Genomic DNA, 21,026 nt, shown 5'->3' on the forward strand with positions numbered 1-21,026 from the left:
ACGCCAAATTTTGTTTTACATTTCTGTTTACTCACAAAAATACACATATTTATAAAAGGCTGTTCTTTGGCTTTCTGCCTACACAGCTGATTTTTTTTCCTGGCATATAGCATATGCAAACTGTAAAAAATCTCACATTCAGAAATTCAGTTAGACGTGAATAGCGAAATCACAAAATAAACTTATTTATGACCTCATTGGCTTTCAAATTGCAAAAATATCTTACTGCTCTATCTAAGCACATGCAGCTCATTGTATTCAATCAGCCCATATTAAAAATATGCAGGATGCTACATTTTGAGTATGCTTGAGTTGTTCCCCTGAAGTTAAACACAAAATTCCTCAAGTTGTAATAGTTCTTCATAATTTCCTTCTCTAAAATTAAAAGTATTTAATGGTTAAAAGGTGATATATTTTTTGGGGTTTTTTGTCTTCCATGTATCAAATGTTCTGTCTGCTTCACTATATTTTCCAAAGAAGTTGTGTTGAACTATTACAAACATCCATGTCATGTCCTTAAATTCCAGCTCCAGTAATACAGAGAGCTTAGAAGGAAAGATAATACAAAGATCTACCAATGCTGAGCTTTCAGGTGGGGTCACCAGATGGTATTCTGCTGCATTATTTTCAGCTTAGAAATCTGCCTTTTAAAAATTGTGTAAGTACAAATCCCAGTGGAATATCTGATTATTATGATTCGTGAGTTATTGGGAGAAAAAAAAAACTAAACTGAAAACCAGGAAATCTGCCAGACTGAAAGCTGGAAAATGACTGAAATGAAATAAATAAGTAAATAAAATGAAAATGAAAACCACACCTAATTACCATGAATAATGCCATAATAAAACATAAGAAAGGGGTTTTTCTATTAGAGTAAAACCACTCTGTGTATTCCATTTTTTTTCTACTTTATTAATACATCTGCTTGAATGTCTGATAGCTGTATATACTAATTTTTATAAGTAAGAATTTTGAGTTTTAACTCATTTCTTTTGATATACATATAGCATACTATACCCTTAGGTCATTAGAATGCTCATGTCATAACAATATGTAGAAGGGGCAAAAATATTCTTTAAAAAATAGTGGAAAAAACATGGTAATAGGGAAACTATGATATCATTTGAGCTTTATTTTCTCAAAAAAATTTTTCTTGACTTGACAAAAGTGAATTAAGTATCTTAGAATATAAAATTCACCTATAAGTAATTCTTGGTGAGCAGAAGCTAAAAGTTTCAATATTGACAAGCCTTCTAATATATCTAATTCAAAAGGGATCGAAGCTCAGAAAACACTTTAAAAATATTATTGATAATGCAAATGCAATATTTTATCTTATAAAAAAGAAGTATAGAGACCCATGTATTGGAAGTAGTATACATAAAAATACATATATAAAAAAGATTTATTTATTAAAACATAAAATATAGAAATTGCTTGGAAAACAAAGTTAAAATAATAAATATCGGTTTTCCATGATCTACATTGAGTAAGATTTTTTTTTTTATCCCTAGAAAAGAAACTTTGAAATAAAGCAACAAATAATTCATGAAACCAGCAAAATTTGTATTTCCATATTAGATAGGAAATGTAAAGAACACAATAGTAACCACATGAATATACAGCTGGCTCATAGAGTAAGTTTTGGGGGAAAATATTAATTATTTTTAAAATGTATTTTAATCTCTGTCCTTCATTCCTAGCACACATACCAATGCCATTTTTAAAGGAACACTTCTATGATTATTCTAAGAATGCTCTAAGAATTATAAGGTTTGTGTCTCTAGAATCTCCTTCAGCAATCTATTTTAACACTTTGATCTTTAATAATATATTATTTCTGCATGTTTCATCCAAAGATTCCTAAGTAAAATTTAGTCTCAGTACCTCTTGTCCTATTTGTCTTAGTCACCACAGAAACTTCACCAACTGCTTGCATTAAAACTTATACTGCATGTAAGTGCAATATTTGTACTTATTTGAAAAACAGTTAGACAATGGAGGAAAGAAGTAAGGGAGATGGATGGGATCTTCCTTATGATAAATAATAGCAATTTATTCAAAGCAGTCCACATTTATGTTCGTATTAGTAAAATAAATATTTCCACGGACTGCTTCCGGGATATGAAACTTGGTTTCTTTCACAGGTATAGTGTTAGTGTAGCTTTCTTAGTTTGGCCAATACAAATTTTGCATTTTCCAAAACAATTGTGAAGGACACAGAAGGAACAATGCCTGGCAAGACTTCTAGATCCAGTCATTCCTTTCTGATATATATGGTATAATGGTGTAATTCAAGCCCTTCTCTGCCAGTTGTTTTTCCTGACAGAGACCCTCTCATATTAGGTTTACTAGAACATGCTCAGCCTGATCACTGCTGAGTCACTGCTTTTTTCGAGGCTTACTGCTTTGAGCTATGTAATTATCCAGGCTTTCATATTAATAGAAGAAATGCTTCAGAAGATTATGATCTTTTGAACTTTGAAATGAGAGCTTTCTTGCGGGATTTAGAAAATGTAATCTGAGACTTGCAAAACACAGCAAAATTAAGAAAGGCATTCTCTTAGTACAGATTCTAATGAATAGAGCATAATTCTAGAGAGAGTGGACATCATTTACAAAACTGTGGTTTCTATCTCCATTTTTTTACATTTTTACATTTAAAATTAAAACTTTCTACTCAAGCAAGTGAAAAAAGAGTTGCTTCATGCTTTATCATTCATTTTTTTTCTTAAATAATATTTACTCCACTAGGTATTTTTGTTCATTTTTTACAATAATTCTCTATACAAGTTTATCTTCCCCTTCAATTATTATGGCTTTGTTCAGCACATCCCTCTAAACTCTTCCTACACGTATGTCTTAAACTTGAGTCTCCTTGTAAATTACTGCAGAAACCAAGAGAGCAATAAAGAAAGAACATTAGAAGTTTCAATCAGGAAAAAGAATATGACTTAATATATATAATAAATTCAAATATTTAAAGGAACCAAGATGTAATTAAAAATATCTATCTTGAAACATTTTCCAATTCCATAAGTATATTTCTTTTATGTTTTTGCATATTAGAGTTTGAAATTTACGTTGATGAGAAGCTTTCAATTTGATGTGTAAAATAAACTTTTGAGTATTATGTAAGATTCACTTAAAAATAAGAAAATGTTTTATAATTAGGATAAATACGTAAGCAAAGTGATCATTGACATTAAGATTTCTCCATAAGTTGTGAGTGTTTCCTTTTGCAGGAGCACAACATATTTCTTGATGCCAACTTAATTTAATTGGATGCTCTTTGATACTGCAGAGCAACTGAAGTGTTCCTAAAGTGGAAAGCTATATCATAAAAGTACAACTAATATATTTGAGAAGTTGATTCTAGAAAATATACTTTTATTAAGGGGAGAGAAAGTAAAAAAACCAAACTTTCAGTGTTACTGCATCAGGTTAACAAAATAATAGGAAGTGTAGGTAGGCAGAGGTAATTCAGAATACAAGTAAGCCACCCGCATTAAAACAATCACATCTTTATCAGTTTCCAGAAGTATTTCTAATGAAAAACAGTACCATTCAAAAGGGAAAACCCCCAATATCTATAAAACACTAAAAAAATTTATTCTGGATTAATATTTGAAGATATCACTATTATATGGAATTGTGGATACAACTATAATTCAGTTCCCAGTGAAAAGGAAATGATGGTAACCTATACAGAAAGAAAAGTAATAAGCATTAGGAAAACACAGCTTTGGGACAAAGTGCTTCTGTCACTAACAAAGGAAAATGTTCAGGTGTGGTTATGCCTCATTTAGTCACGACAGTTAAATTTCATACAATAAGGAGGTATGGTAGACAAAATACAAACCTTGTAGACTTTTAATTAAAGCTACCACTCAGAATACTCCAAATCTGGATATTCATATTGCATAAATGAATAATCAAATATTCAGATTTGCCTGCCATTTGAAAAGAGTTCCAGAGAGTTCATTTCATGATCTTGTGGTGTTGCTGCTGCAGAAGGAAGAAAGTGCAGTCTCGGTTAGTCTCTGCACAGACTGAAGGTCTCCAGTGCAAGCAGAAACCCAGTTCTAGGAGTTTTTTCACCTGCCAGCAAAATGCAGGTGGAAGGGATGGAATGAGGATGAGGACAAAACTGCATCTTCTAGTCAAAACATATTCAATAACAAGCACTTATGTCCTCACATCTTCTTCTCAAAATCTGAATTGAAATCTTCAAAGTTACTTCTCATTTTTGAGTTTCTGGATTCTGCCCCCCTGGAATCAATAACCATCATAGATCTCTGAGCACGTTTTTCACTCTGGTTTGATAAAAAGTACTAATCTGACATGAAGGGAAACTGTATTTTGGGGGGGTAAGGGGGGGGTTAAGTTTTTGATATTTTTGTTCAGGGAAGCATTATTATCTCCTTGGAAGCTTATGTTCCTTTAGGTGACCATGGTGTTCAGGTTTACAAAATATCCTCAGAGGGAACAGCACAGTGCATGAGGGATCCTGACTGCTTTTAAGCTCCAACAATCAGAGCTCATTATAACAAACATTGCCAAGAAAGCACCCTTATTCTTGAAGGCATAATCCATGGCAGAACTGGATAACCCAACAAATTTCAGAGTTAAGGAGAAGTTCTCTGAAAATAATTTGTACAGAACACTTGACAGCCTTATTGAGGAAGAGCCTTGGTGTGACCTCAGAAAGAAAACATTTCGTATGTAGAAGAGAAACTGTCCCCTTGACTGTGAGTAAAGTCACAACAAAAAAAAAGCATCCAATAGGCAAAACTTAAATTCCTTATCCTTTATGTACAGGAAAATATAAGAGTAGAATGTAAGAAGGGATATTGCACAATACAAGAACAGTCTTACATTTAACCATGGCCAGGAGATCTAGGAACAGGAAATTTCTTTCTGTTTCTTTTCTGTTTGAAAGCCTATATGAAAAAAAAAAAAAAAAGCATTAAAAAACAGTGAAAGTTGTGGAACTAACCCAATGCTCAGTGAATTTAATCAAGTTTAACTCTTCCAATAGGACTGCATCAGCTGGACTTTAAAGTAGTTCAAGTATATATTCTTCAATTAAACAATTGAATTTGTCATATCCCCCCAGTGCAAGCCTATATTGACAGCAACTGCCCATAAATTTAATTGAAAGAGGGAACTGTTGTTTTTGGACTTTAAAAAAAGGTGGAGGGTTGGGGGGGAGGCTAGGTATAACAAAATGAGTAAAAAGAAATGGGCACTTATGTATTTGGTTAGGAGTTCCATAAACTACAGGCTTTAGGAAACTCATATTTTATATTCTGTCAGTAGGCTGTGTCAAGCACATAATCAGAGAGCTTCTTCCTTCTCCTTTTATAGTCTTCTCTTGGGTATATACTGTAATTCTCAAGTGCCTCTCTGCAGCTATTCTCTGAAGCAAACAATATATTTATATGTTTATTCCTGTAAAATAATGTTGTGAATATGTGGAGAAAACTTGCTTCTATCTGCTTCTATCTTCTATCTTCTCTCTAAAAGGATATAACAGAATATATATTTTGGATTTTCTCAATTTTCATTTAATTTTTTAACAATTTCCCTATTTCAGGTGTATCAAGAAGCCTCCTTGAACTCACTGAAATTTAGGAAGGAATGCTAGAGAGAATCAATACCCTTATTTCATCATTTCCCCAGGTTAAAAGCTAAGCATAGGCATGTAATTTTTATATTTATTTCCATCTGTATTATAAGAAATATAATATTAAAAAAATGAATAAATATGGATAATATGAAATTCTATGAGCAGTATTTCTGAAAACTGAAAAAGGGATATTGACTAGAAGTACAAAAAAAATTTCTGCATGATAGTCTACAAAGAAACACTTTGTAATGTATTCTTCTTTCAATTTAACAACCAGTAACAACCTGTCAAAAGAAGACAGACTAAAAAAAAAGGATTTTGAAGAGGTGTGAAAGTTTTATCAAACTTCAACCAGTCTTTTGATTAATTTTAGCATGTATGGATAAGTATTTTTCAAGAACAATATTAAAAATAAGAACTCCCCATAACAGTCCATTCTACTTCCCCTTCACACCAATCCACTTTTTCTATGCCTTTCAAAAAATATTCTCTGCTTTTTACGTAACACCCTTATGCACTTTACAACAGGAGTTTGTGAGCAGTGAGGACTGGTTATTGTTTCTACTTTAAGAAGTGAAATATCTGTGTGCTAGATGAAATAAAGGAAACAAAATGTGTCATAGGACTTCTTTTGCATTTCCTGGTAGCCCAGCCATCATATGAGTGGAAATATATAAAAGTTATCAAAAAAAAGGTTCCAAACTTTCCAAAGATGACTTAATCTTTAATCTTCTGCTACTGCATGTATCTTCATTCTGCTAACAAACATTCCTGTGTTAGCAGGATATAATATGACCTACGGGCTATATGCTAAGGCCTTTATTTCTATATGGTATGACCTTGGACCAGCAAGATCCTGGAGCATATCCTTCTGGGAAATAGATATATGGAAAATAAGGAGGTGATTTTTGACAGCCAACATGGCTTCACCAAAGGCAAATCCTGCCTGATGGATGAATCTAGAGGGCTTCTACAACAGGCTTACAACACTGGTGAATAAAAGAGCAGCTGGTGTCCTCTATGCTGACTAGTACAAACCATTTGACACCACCCCAAATGACATCCTTGTCTCTACACTGAAGAGAGATGGTATTAATGAGTGGACTACTTAGTGAATAAGACACTGGATGCTTGCACTGGAGAACTGAGGTCAACAGCTCATGTCCAAGTGGAGCCCAGTGATGAGTGGCATTCCTGGAGGTCTGTTGTGCAGACCTCTGCTGCTCAACATCCTGTTGGTGACATGGACAGTGGGATCGAGGGCTTCCTCAGCAACATCAAGCTCCGTGGGGCCATCAACATGCTGCAGGGAAGGGATGACATGAAGAGGGACCTGGACAGGTTGGAAAGGTGGGCCCATGCAAAACTCATGAGGTTCAATAACACCAAGCACAAGGCCCTGCACTTATTTGGGGGCAATACTGAGCATAAATACAAGTAAGGGGATGAAAGGATTGAGAACAGCCTTTTGGACAATGTCTTGGGAATGCTGGAGGATGAGAAGCTTGACATGACCCAGTAATGTACATTTGCAGCCCAGAAAGCCAGTCCTGGGCTGCATCCAAAGCAGGTGGCCAGCAGGGCAAGGGAGGAGATTCTGCACCCCTGCTCTGGTGAGACCCCACTTGAAGAACTGCATCCAGATCTGGGACCTCCAATACAAGCAATACATGGACCTGTTGGAGCAAGTCCAGAGGAGGGCTACAAAGATGATCAGTGGGTTGAAGCACCTGTTCTATGAAGACAGGCTGAGAGAGTCAGCATTGCTCAGGGGGAGAAGAGAAGACTTTGGGGAGGCCTTATGGCTTCCTTCCAGTACCTGAAGGGGACATTCAGGAAGGCAGAACAGAACCTTTTTCCAAGGACATGCATTGATAGGACAAGAGGAATGGCTTTAAATTCAAAGGGGATAAGTCCAGAATAGACATTAGATGTTCTGTACTGTGAGGGTCTTGGGCTGTTGTCCAGGGAAGCTGTGGATGCCTCATTCTTGGGGATGTTCAAGGCCAGGTTGGAAGGGGCTTTGAGCAATCTGGTTTAGTGAAAGATGTCCCTGCCCATGGCAAGGACTGGGACTTGATGGTCTTCAAAGAACCCTTCTGAATCCCAAACTATTCTATGATTCTAGAGCGAAATAATAAGTAGCAGCATTAGACAGTATTAATAGCTGAATAAACCTACAATCATCTACACATGCTAATTCTCTGCTCTTTCTTGAAATTAAAACTACTAATTTTCCGGTTGAATTGTTTTGCTTGGAAATTCTCTTTGAAGTGCCATTCTTTTTTAATGCCAACAAATTATTTGTTTTTCAAAGGAACAAGTATTTAACTGTTAAAGCTGGTTTGCCACAGTAAAACAAAACAGCTTTAATATATTTGGTCTCACAATTGATAAATAATCCATCTAAACTCAGAACTCTTGAAAATTAAAGCAATCCCTCCTTTGGTGCATTTAATTGTAAAATTTTCTCACACACATGAACTTATGTGCAATTTATGGAAAACTTTGTTTGGCAAAACATACCAAAAACAAGACAGAGGGGCAGGAAATAGAATTATGGTCACACAGAAAAATGTATTTTGTAATAATTTTAAAAAGATTTTGAGAGGAAGTGCCAAAATATTTCAAAGAAAATTAAATTTTTTACTATAGCTGACAAAGTAATATTTATTTGTTTTCTTGTGATTTCCTCACAATACTGATGAATGTGCAGCCTCTTTTTTGATACATTGTGCACACCATGTAATTTCATGTTTCAGAATTACAGCTCTTTTTATTTTAGGCATGATTTTTTGACTTAACTACCTACTTGGATGATCCCAACTGTAAGCAGCCCAAGTCAGTAAATCAGACGTAAGAAGAAACTAAACAGATTATGCTTCAAGCTGCTTCTGCCACATTTTAGCATTGTATTACATGCCTACTACAGAAATGGTGTTAAGAACATGCAGGAATATTGAAAAAATAACTATTTTCTCTCATTTCAAATGTTTCTGGGAACTACATTGGGCTCCATAATCAGGAGCTGGTGGTTAGGACACTTCCCTGAGTCTCAATAGAGAAATTTGCCTAACAGATTTGCCTAAATAAACTACATATTGGCTAATCTCAACTTCTTCTATGCAAAACATATAATTTCTCCAGGTTTGATTTTTTTTCTAGCCCTACTTTTACAAAGGCAGTTTTGAAGGTTTTTGAGACAAGCATTAGAAACAGATGTTTCTAGATTAAATATATATATTGCTACATTGCCCAAAACTGGATCATAATTGCACTATTTCCAATCACAGGCTGATTTCAGTTTCAGATGAGTGCTACCTAGTTAAGTGTCCAGCTGTGACCTCAGGACTTCTATGCTGGCTGTTGACAGAAGCCAAACCTTCATTAAAAACAAAGTGATTGCAGCAACTGAAGAGTTGTTGCTCTGGTGAAACGAACAGTTCCTGAGTTGCAGAGCTGAAATCTTGTGCCCACCTCCTGTGAGGCCACCTGGCAGTTCTGCCAGAAGCCTGGGTGTCCTTTCAGTCTGTAAGTCAACTTACCCAGTACTGCAGCTGCTCAAATGTAGGGCTACTACACCAGCTCCAGAGCTGGCAGCTGGAAGCACTGGATCCAGGCAATGCAGAAAGCATGGGGGGGCACTTCCCCAGAAAGCTTCCAGCAGTCCAGAAAACTTTCTGGGACCTGGAGGACCATAAAGTTCTGATTTGGTATTTCCTGAGCCAATAATGATCCCAACATGATACAGAAACCATAAACTTTTTTTACCTATGATTTCTGTATTAAGATGAGAAATGTATTTCAGTTAGGGTATTCTGAGAGACATGCTAACAGTGGAAATAAAGCCTCCAAATTAAAAAAAGCTCTCTACACACTTCCTTGAATTTTCACAGCAGTGTCATGCTTCCTATCAAATTGTTATGTGCACATGAGTTTTTTAAAAAAATCACATTGTGCCTCTTTTAAATGCAGCAATAATATTGCTTTTGGCCATTGCCATTTCAAGCACTGAGTCACCACAGTGTTTGGAGCAAGACCTTACCTAAAGAAGAGCACCAAAAACATCTGTATTCCCCAATGTTAACACTAGGCAAGGTACAGTATCATTCTAAACCAATAATTAAGCTAAATGTATACTTCAACACATAGTGTAGGTTTTCTGTTAGCATGCTGGCCTGCTTAATTCGAGTTATACCATGATCATAAAGAATATTTTTGAGGAACAAAGTTACCCACTTTCATTGGGTGAAAAGTTATTGGTAACAGGCTGGTTTACAATAGCAACTTCCAGATGATAACAACTTCCTGTCTTTTAGAATGATTTTTTTTTTCCTAAAACCAGAGAGAAATAGGAAAAATAAGCTATAAATGTGAGGCAGAAAGAGGCTTGTATCAGATTGTTCCATATTCTTTTCTTATCTTTAGCTGAGGAACAACACTGTTAGATTTGAACTCAAAATATATAAAACCTGGACATATTTTTTTTTATAGGAGGACAGCTGATGAAAAGCATTATAAGGAGGAGATACCTCTTCTCTTTCTCAAGAGAAGAGGTATCAATCTAGTATGCATGAAAAAAATGTCCCTGGAATAAAGGTATGTAGCTCAATAAACATTTCTAATATAATGTGTTTCTGGTTAAAAGCTGGTTAAAATAACAGAACAATAAAACCAAGCATAACTATTTAAAATACCAAAACAAGTGAAAACTCAATATAAAAAAGGCATTAAAACTTTCATAGAGTAAAGCTATTTATCTTTATTACTAATATAGAGTGATATAATTCTTTATTCTTTATTACTAATTCTTCATTCTTTATTACTAATACAGAATGATATACCCTGCCTAAATTCATTAGGTGGGACTACCATTGTGACCAGTCCTGAATTGTTTAGAACTGAGCATGTAACAAGCTGATATGACTGTAAGCATTATTGATTGCTAATTGCATAAGGTTTTGTCATCATAAAGCCTCTCTGATTCAGCACCAGTAGATTAAGGAAGAGCCACTATTTCTTAAAGCTATTTCTCCACAAGGTCACAATAGTGTCCTACTAAGGAACACTGTCACCAAATACCTTTCTCACAGCTGTGCTTTAGACTTGACTAACTTAGTCTGAATTATAGGCATTTGCCTGGGAGAGGTTCCCATATCAGTAAGCAGAGCTGTACATGTTCTACACTTTGCCTGCAACATGTAAAGAGATCTGCACAAATTCATGTAGTAGGTCTGCCTGAGGACTATGGTGAGAGTCACAGCATCCTAACTCCAACTGTGGAGCTTTAACTATCTTGCTCTATGTGAGGGATACCTCTCAGCTCTGGCAGGTTTTACATCAAGCCCTAAGGATTGTAGAATGTGGCTGATGACTGTAATTAGTGTTTATTGTTTGTTGTGTACCAACAGCATGCTTGGAGCAAAAAACAAAATTAAGACAATGACTGCTGTAGAGAGAGGAGAGGCAAAAAACTAAACATAGCAGATAAAGAAATGAAAACAATTACAGATCTATCACGCTGACTTAGAATCCATGCAGTTACAAAAATAATAAAGTTAAATAATAAAATTGCCTGCAGGCAATCTAAAAGGGATTTAATTATTTTTAAATTACCCATCTTGGATGAAAAATCATTTCCAGAACCAGGAGAATTAAACATTCTTTTGACCCTGACATGAACTACATTTTAAAGATTTCTTTTTTTTTTTTTTAATATATGGCTTTTATGCAGCAGACTTGTGTATCCCTGCTTTATTTATTAAATGTATAACATTGGATCAGTTACTAATTATATTATATGAAACACATTTGTAAATAAAATATGAAGTTGTGATGTATTTAATGATAAATACAATAAACTGTAACCAACCATTAATTGTGAGCTCTGCTACATGGTGCTTATGTGTATCAATGAGTGTGTGTGTAGGAAGCCACTGCAAGACTGACTAAAACTTGGACTAATCCATGCAATTCAGCACCACACAGCACCTGTGTCCTAGATCTGTCTGTTTTTAAAGGTGGACTGACCTCTATAAATGCACACTGTAGTAAATATACATATAGCTTCCTGTAAGGTCCTGAAGGCAGCTCTTGCTTGCTCCATATCTTCCACATTCAGGCTGCATTTTTCCTTCCTGTAGCTACAACATCCTACCTAGAATCCTAATTTCTTGTTCAAGAGTAGAAGAGTTTCCACATCTCTGCTTTCTTGTGTAGCAAAGACACAATCAGCCTCCCATTGCTGCTCACCTCTGTGCTGATTTCACCCACAATTCTGGTATCACTGACCAATCCAGAACTGAGCAGTCATCAGCTGGGAAAGGAGGAATTTCAAGAATGTTTTTAAGAACATTTGAAGGAATTTAGTGTGTTTCCTAATCAACAGGAATGCTGTTTCAGCCTTAGATCCCTAGAGTGATGCAGACCTTCAAACGTTTTGTATTACAGGAAAAATATCTTTAAAAAGATATTCAGTAGAAATAACCTGTTAATCCATAAAACCAGCCATTTTTCTGTAATGACACAGGAATGTAATTTTAAGACATATATACAATATTCTGTACTTATGCAGGGATTCTGAGATTAATTTACCTAAACATCTGCTTAACTATTAATAAATGAATGGCTTAATTGTTTACTTTAAAAATAAATGTTTTGAGATGGGCCAGAGCAAGAAAATACTAGCAGAATGGTTTCTTCTGATAGTTCTGATATGTTAGTAATGAAAATTTCTCTGCAAAACACGGATGTCCAATGGTCAAGAATTACAAATTGGCAAGAATATACATCTTCACAGAAAATTAGTTCTTTCAGAGCTGGGCCAAGAGTACAGTAACAGTAGCCTTTCATGATGGCCTCTGGTCAGATCATGGAAGAAACAGAGATATAAAAACAAATGATTATATAACATTTTCCAGCTTTTTAAAAACTTAATTTAAAAATCCCCAATCCTTTGTTATTAAAGGTGTAAAGTAAGTTCAGTTCTGATGTTATTAAAAATGATTAATATATCTATGTTAAAACTACTGATTCAAGCCAACTTTATTTCAAGAACACTGAAATATTTTTAAATACTAGATAGAGGAAGTCTTTGAGTTGCCTCTCTATCTCATTCACTACAATTATATTACAATACAATAACATAGTTACATTTAATTATAGTGCATAGCTTCACGCAAGAGGAATCAAAAAAAAATTTAAAGACACATGTCCTCTCTGCCTGCAGTAAATACTCTATTGCTAGACAGCTAAATTGCCTGTCAAATATTCTCATGAAGCTTTGATAGGCACTTCTATTTTATGATAGTCTTTTTTTTTTTCATTTTACTTGCATTAGAAATAACTTAGCAGAACATGAAACTGCTTTAATGGTCCCTGTCTTTTACCTCACAAAACAGTCTGGCATAAAACTTAAGAGCTCATACTTCCTGCAAGAATTCTGAAAAAAAGTTCTGTTTGTGCCTTTATTTGGATAAATGACCTAAATATATATATATAAAAAATTATCTTTAAAAATATGCCTTTTAAGGCAGGCAGTATTAGAAATGTCTAAAAAACTGTTAAGGCCTAAATTTCCTTTCTTCATTATTTAACTGAAAAGTTAAATCAACAACAACAGAGTTAAATCAATCAACAACATAGACAATTATAACGAGTTCATAAAGTCCAAATCTGCTAAGTCTAGATGTAAGATTTAAAACATTTTTCCCAGTGATCAGCAGCATCTTCAGCATGAACCTAATCCAGACAAAGAGGAAAATCAGCATTTTATGAATAGCCAAAAGCAGACAGTGTAGGAGTCTGTTCCTTTTGGCTCTCTCTCTTTTAGCCAGGTGACAGCTCCAACTAGGAAAACGAGAAACTAGGAAAGGGAACTATCAATGTAAATCAGAAAGTATTTTCTAAAACTTGTAGTTTTGTCAAACAATCTACACAGACATCTTACCTTCAACTACCTGAAACATTTAATCATTTGCATTTAAAAGAGTATTACCATCAAGGGGAGATGGGTGAAATTAATGCATCCTTCAAAACATTAATCTATTTTTCTATTTGTAGTTGATTCAAGATTAGTTATTGTCAAAAAAATCAATCTAGCTAATGAGCTATTCTTTAAAAATTATTATAATTGCCTAAGAAAGTAATATACTGTTCATATGTAAATGATTTTTCCAGTTAATGAGTAAAACCAGTCAATCAAACAAATCTGCAAAGGGAAAAATTGTTAATAAAAGACTTTTTTTGGCTGTCCTTTGTTCCTTAATTGCAGGGGGTAAAAAAGCATGGCTATTAATGTATTATTGCCAAAAACTTTCTATTTTATGAACAATTACTATTAAAAAATTAAAATGTAAATAAATTTATCCAGAAGGACACAAATGAAAAAAGATTTTAAATACTGCTTGAAAACAATCTATAAGATTTTGTGTGGAATGACTTTTCATCATTGTATCTTAACATACTTAAACAGCACAGAATGATAAATACACTGAAAAATATACTAATGTTTCCTCCATCATCTCAATGACAAGTAGATATGGAAAATTTTGGTTGAAAAATGTGTTGGAGGTGGTGATCTTTCTACTGAACTTGTAATTGAGCAATAATATAAAAGTGTTACAATGTAGCCCAATTCTCACTTGATGTGTGATTATAATGCCTCTGATAATAAGGGTTAACATCATTTTGCTAAAGCATTTCAAGAGATTAGCAGCCATTTGCATACCAGAACAATTTGTGCAGAGCTTTAGCAAGTGAATACATTCTTTAGGAAATGTAGCAGCAGCTTTTGCATTTTTGTCCATCTCTCTGCAGAATGGCTTTTGCTTTGTTTCTGGAATCAGTGAGAGGTACAATAGGAGGCTACTCCTTGGGCTGCAGTTAAACACAATCCATCATCCTTTACAAATCATGCTGAAGTACTGCCTGAGAAGTCTGAGATTACTTTTACCAATAGAAAGCTGAGTGAAAATCTATGTTCAAGAAAGCACATAAACCTATCTTTCTTTTTAAACATGTAAACAATGTTATTTAGAAGCCGAAGTTTATTGTGTACTGTACTCAGATTCAAAGAGGTGCTAGAGGCCTTTGGGGAATGGAAATCAGAATATTTTGTTCTTTACACGACTGAAAAGCATAGTTTTCAAATTGCAATGTGGTTAAGTTGAATGTCTTCCTTTTGTGCCTATCTTACTATGATAATAGGAATTAAAGAAATAGAAAAAGAAAATGAGATCAGAATAGTTCTGATGCCTTATCTAGCATAATATTTCAGCATGTCAAAGGACATCTGACCTTCTTGTTCATGATCAAATTTTTAGCCGCTGATTTAATAAAAAATCACCTTCTGGCCTCAGAACGAACACTACTTTGCTCATTCAAAGTTTTTCAATTAGTATTCAGCTTATTATCATTGCATATGATCATTACATAGAAATCAACAAATTATTAATTTTTTTCAGATCTGAACAAAGTAGACCTATTTCTGCCTAAGATTTGCCTAACAAAAACTGCAAGCCTGACACTCTGAATTAATAATGCATCCTCTGTGCATGCTTACTTAATCAAGTGTGTCTGGGAAATACCTTATTTTCTGTGATAACCTATGAGCCTTAGCAATTTGTTATACCTTCCATAGAAGCATGCTTTGCAGCACTTCACATGATATTTTGCCTACGAGTAATATCCTCAATGCATCCAGTATCCAGTTTCCATGTACTTTACAGTGATGCAGTTTATGCAGAAATCTCATGATTTTATTGAATACTCCTGAGCAAGAAAGAAGATTTTTTTGGGGGAAAGTCTAAATACAGATAACTGCAGATGCAGTGCAATCTATCAAAAGCCAACATGGATTCAACAAGGGTGAATTACACCTGATTAATCCAGTGGCCAGCTACAGCAGGACACACCCCTGAGAGCATTTTTCTTTAAATCTCACAGCAAACACAGTACCCTTGCCTAAGCGAAATCAAGGCACACACGCACTTGATGTGAACCCTGATATTAGAAATCATTAATTCTTGTAGAAATTATTCATGGAAATTACTTATTCTTTCATACAGCACTGGATATGCCCTGCAATCTGAGTTATAAATATTAAAACACATATTTTGGAAATTGTAATGGCATACTGCTAATTAGCAGTACTAGCTACAGTCACACTTTCTTGCAGGCATTTCTATGGAGGGAAGGAGGATGAGACTAGTGATATAATAATTTTGAACTGCAGTGTCCAGCTTCAGATTCTGGTTATTTATTGCTCTCTTCATTTATGTGAAATGTAATAATTAAAAAAAAATAGTAAATGCAAGAAATGTGAAGGTGCTAGTAAATGATCACCTGTGATCAGAACTGGGTGGGAGTTTATTAAGCACACTATTTTTAAAATATTTTCCAATGCAAATCACTCCTAATACTTAAAAATAAGTAAATAAAAAACTAAAGCAGGTCCAGTACTGCAAGTACTTCTTCCCTTCCCTTCCCTTCCCTTCCCTTCCCTTCCCTTCCCTTCCCTTCCCTTCCCTTCCCTTCCCTTCCCTTCCCTTCCCTTCCCTCTGGTCATTGCATACCGGTCAATGAACAAGTATGTCACAAATAATACAGAAACTGAGATTTAGATATTGTTTCTAGGTTTAGAGGTATAATTATGATTAAATCAGCATCTAGGACGCGTAACTTCTACGAGAGATTTACCTTTGTTTGCAACAGAGCCTCACATAAATTACAAAATTAAATGATGAATGCTTCCCATGTTCAGTACTACAAGGGAAAATTTGATACAGAAATAAGATCAGTAATGGACCCATTGGATCTTGATCAAAACTGGCTTGTTTTTGTCCACTGGGTTTGGAGTCAAGGCCAAAACACCCTGTGCTTAAAAACTAGTCTCCAACTTCCATCCAGGATCTTTTGTCATAACAGGTCTCACAAAATAGCCTGTTTTACTTTATTTTAGTCTATTAATGTCCTTCTCATTCCTGCATCAGCGTATTATGGCAGCATTGCAAGTCTAGGCAGATAGAAAAAAATATCTCCTTTTTTTAATCAACACTCAAATTCCTATTAAGTGTAACCTAATATCAAGCAGCATGTATTTTATAAGCCTGAAAAAGAGATTTAATATATTACTAATAACATTTCAGGTACTCATTTTCCTTGCAAGCATAACATTTTGTCCTCTTTAAGAAATAAGAAGGAGATGGAAATAGAATTTTATAGGAAGGAAGGAAGGAAGGAAGGAAGGAAGGAAGGAAGGAAGGAAGGAAGGAAGGAAGGATCTATTTCTTTGAGTTGATCTTCTACTATATCTTTTGTTCATTTTGAGTTGATTTTCTACTATATCTTTTGTTCATTTTTCCTCTTATGTGAGCTCTCCACCTGGGTAATTTAGAGCTGGAAGTTTTCCACTTTTGCCTCTCAACATAACCAGAATCAGACTTGCAGTTGTCTGGATCTAAAGCATTGATTTAGACACCATGTTAAATAGATGTAACAACCAATCCAACTGTATTTAGAAAGTTATTAGACTGTTTCCTATATTAGCATATGCACACATAAATTATTTTTTATTTCATGGCCAGCAAAATGAGAAGTTTATAAATCACATTTATTAGACACTTCTATAGCCTCAAGTTGATGGGCACAAATTCAATTTTATGTTAACTTGCTTGAGCAGTTAGCTCACAATTAAGATCTTGAAGAATTAGACTAGTGGTAATAACAATGTATGAGAATTTGATCTAAATCTTGGGATTTAACAGCAGTCTGTGAATGAGTTTGTATGCAGCTTATCACCACTGGAAACCAGCTCAATATAGTAAAACCAGATCAGAAGGGAAAATTAGTTAGACACTGGATAAATGAAACATTTTTACTTTCCTATTTATTCATGCAATTTCCAATCTACTGCATTTCAGTTAGAAATTCTCTGCTTCACAAAACAACTAAACAAACACTCCTACATATACTGAGTACCTTAAAGATCCTTGCAGACTGTGAATGAACCTAAAGAGACTAAATGAGGAAGTCTTTGATATTGCAGCTGTGATTGTTTTATGATCCAGCATTAAAACATTCAGATTAATGACTAAAGACAGAAATACAGAAATGTTTGTCAGAGGAAGAGAACAACTTTGAAATGCAATGTTTCCTTTTCTAAGTTCCCTTTTTAACTGAATGTTTTTGGACATTTTACAAGTAAGAAAAGTGTATTTTAATTCTAAGAATGAACAGTTGATAATAAGGCACAAATACAAGTATGTATTTAAAAACATACATAAACCTTGATCCACAATATACTCCCATTATTCTTTGTTCTTGGGTTAACTCACAAATACAGTATTTAAAAAAAGGCCTTAAATACAACCTTGTTCTGGAATTTTTTCTTTCCCACTGCAGCACAATTGTGGGTCTCTGATTGACACATTGATTTATTCCCAGCAAGGGTCCTATAATTAATGTGACCTTTTGATAAGGTGGGAGATATGGGGTGAGACAAGTGCTCTCAGGAGACCTATTAGCAACTTCTGAGCAATTGCTAATGTTAGAGAGTTATCTTTTTTTAATACAGTTTGGAAGATAATTGACAAACCATGATAATGACTATGTATAGGGAAGGAAGGAGGGTATAAAAGAGGTGCAAGAACTGTTAATTACTCAAAATGAGGTGAGATTTCACCACTGGATAAACTATGCATTTTGGGCTATTGCAATTAACAATTCCAATAAAATGGAAAGAAAGAAATAGTAGGTCTACATGGGCCAGAAAGAAGAAAAAAGAGTAAAAAACTTTATCTATCTCAAGAAGACTTAACTCTCTGCCTTTACATAGCATAGCAGGTGGTTTTATTTCTTCTTATCAGATGGTATTTGTACCAAGGGAGTTTTCTCATTTCCCTTCCCATCTGGTTCTGCACAAAATGATATAACATAATACTAAGATGACAAAGTCCCACTAATGTTATTTGAACATTAGTTGTATAACTAACCTTTTATTTCATAATCAAGATCCAGCAACCCATTATGAAACCAAAACAAGAATTTACATTATGATCATTTTTGAAACAAAGGGTAAGAATAAATTGACCTATCAATAATGAAAATCTGACATTTTGCACTCAAAAGGATAAGGCAATAAAAAGAAATTTATATATTTAATGTATGTGTATATACATATTTGAAAACATTTTGTTTACGATTAACAGGAATATATATAAATCTACAATGTGAATTACCTCCATGTGTGCAGAACACAGAACAGCAGAAAAACCTGTAGGAGCAGAAGTGAAAGGCAAGCAATTGGAGAAAAACGTGAGGAGACTGGTTCCAAACCTGAAGGAAACTGTATGCTATGACTCTAGCTGGGGCAAAATTGATCATCTAAAAAGAAAACAAAAACTTTCCACCCTCTACTGTGTATGGCTTTTTAAATGTTCTGACTGCCCGTGCAGAGCTTATTTTTTCACATTTGCATGTTACAGTTTCCCCAAAGGAAATAATTGGACAAAACTCATCTTTTTGGTTTAACACATCATGATAAAATTATGAGATTGAAGAAATGGCAGAATTTTTCAGCATTTTTCCAACACTAATTTTGCCAGAAGTACTGAGTAGCCAATAGCAAGAGGCAGTAGATTGATTATACACCAGAAACTATCTGGGAAAAAATTCTTTTGAGCAGTGAGCCTTTATGGAGTTGTATGCAAAGCTTAGCCAAAAAAGGATGAAGAAAGGAAAATGTAATGGCAAATAATACAACATTGGACAGAATAAAGTCTGTGATAATTTCAGCACCCATGAAGGAAGAGTGATTCATAAGAATCTCTGATTAATACTTTCATTTTGTAATGATTTGGCAGATTGCACTGAATTTCTGCATTTCAGAAAATTAAAATTGAAGTCATTCTCATAAGTTAAAACTAGCTGTACAAAAAAAAAAATTGGTATTTTTCTGTAGGGCATCATTTTACTCTTCAATATTTTAGCTAGGGATTTTAGACCTTGTACATTTGTTTTTACTTACTGACATCTTTTCTTTTTAACTGAAGTACTTTTGAACAACATGGCTGTCATGATGTAAATAAGAAGGACAGAAAGAGTGAATGGAAAAAGAGACAGCATAATTATTCTGGAATTGATTTCTAAAAATCTCAGCCTGAGCCTTTCACAATCTTCTGTAACAAGGTCTTCTAATAATCCTGTTTTTAGCACACCTCATCACCTCTCTACCCTGACACAATCGCCTTTTCTTAAGGTCTTATTTAGAGAAAGTGAGGCTGCATCCATCAACACCAACACAAACTGGTAGCTACAATTCCAGCCCTCTGGAACAGGTAAGGCATTCATCAATTGATTATGGAGGCATCAGCTTTGCACCCAGAATACTAAGTTAAAGAAATGAAACAACAGGCAAGAGTTTGAGGAGAACAGCTAAGGAATCTATCAGGGATGTGATCATCTACCTTAGAGCAAAATCCTAAAGATGACTGAATCTATGTACCCACATCAGGCAGATACAGGGGAGCACAATAAAACACTCAACTTGCCTTGAAAGCAGACAATTAGCATCAGTGCTTCCAAGCAGCCTTTTCCACTTTGAGCACAACATGAAAGTGGTCGTGTGCCATGGTGCGTCATTATTCCTTTTAACTGCTAGTCAGCACTGCATGCTGGAATGCTGCATCCTAATGCAACACCAGAGATGGGATTAGTACATGGCAAAATGCCAAATTCAGACACTAATGTGGCCTGCCAGCAGTTGTGTCATGCATGTCTTTTGCAAGCAAACAGGAATGTCAGTCTGTGGCAGGAAAAACCTGTGAAACAGAGCTGTGATTTTCTGCATTTTCTGTGTCTCACCTCAGTTTCTCTTCTGCTGCCTCATCAGTAGCTTCTTTCTTTGAGAAATTTTAGGGAATTTGATTTTAAAGCAAGGGAAAAAATGTTATCAGTCCTTACTTATCACCACATGAATGCCTGAACATATTTTCATCACATATTAGTTTTTCAGTAGAAAGCTAGCACATACTTCCCAAGTGGATGTGGGAAACGGAGATGTGAGAAAAGCTGAGGAAAAGTGTTTTCATATTTTTTTTAGTTTCTCAATATTGAATTCCATTTTACATGCCAATAAATTAAAATATTTTTCCCTGTGTCAAGTATTTCTTCCCCTCATGGTGAGTGGTAAGAGATCCCACTGTATTTATCTTGACCCACAGACTTTTCCATCTTATTTCCTCCTCAGTGCTGTTGGGGGTGGGCAGAGGAAGACAGAGCAGCTGGATGAGCATCTGGCAGCCAGCTAAGATAAACCTACTACAGGCATTAACTAAAAATTATGTGAAAACATCCCCAAATGTGTATGAATAGGTATTTAAACATCACTATTTTT

Source organism: Agelaius tricolor, unplaced genomic scaffold, assembly GCF_023055355.1.
Source record: "Agelaius tricolor isolate 1412-34295 unplaced genomic scaffold, bAgeTri1.0.p SCAF_2, whole genome shotgun sequence".
Lineage (NCBI taxonomy): Eukaryota > Metazoa > Chordata > Aves > Passeriformes > Icteridae > Agelaius > Agelaius tricolor.